This window comes from Penaeus monodon, chromosome 29 (assembly GCF_015228065.2).
Source record: "Penaeus monodon isolate SGIC_2016 chromosome 29, NSTDA_Pmon_1, whole genome shotgun sequence".
Classification (NCBI taxonomy): domain Eukaryota; kingdom Metazoa; phylum Arthropoda; class Malacostraca; order Decapoda; family Penaeidae; genus Penaeus; species Penaeus monodon.
This window is the reverse complement of record NC_051414.1, coordinates 11,704,231-11,704,506: the sequence shown is the minus strand read 5'-3', so window position 1 is coordinate 11,704,506 and position 276 is coordinate 11,704,231.

Below are 276 nucleotides of genomic sequence, written 5' to 3'. Positions count from 1 at the left end.
AAAGTCCACCACACATGAAAGGGCAGATTTATCAAATTTGTAAAGGTTTACATATGACCCAAGGGCATACTTGCAGACAAGTTTATAAAACTAACCAGGAGAAATTTTTCAGACGGAATCAAATTACTAAACTTATTGGTAGTTTAACTACAAATTAACTTCCTTATGTACTGTACTCAAATTACCATGGACCAATTGTAAAATCCAAATTCAATAGAGGGAAACCAAAAAATTAAAATTTTAACCAAGAATAAACATACGAATCATAATTGCAGT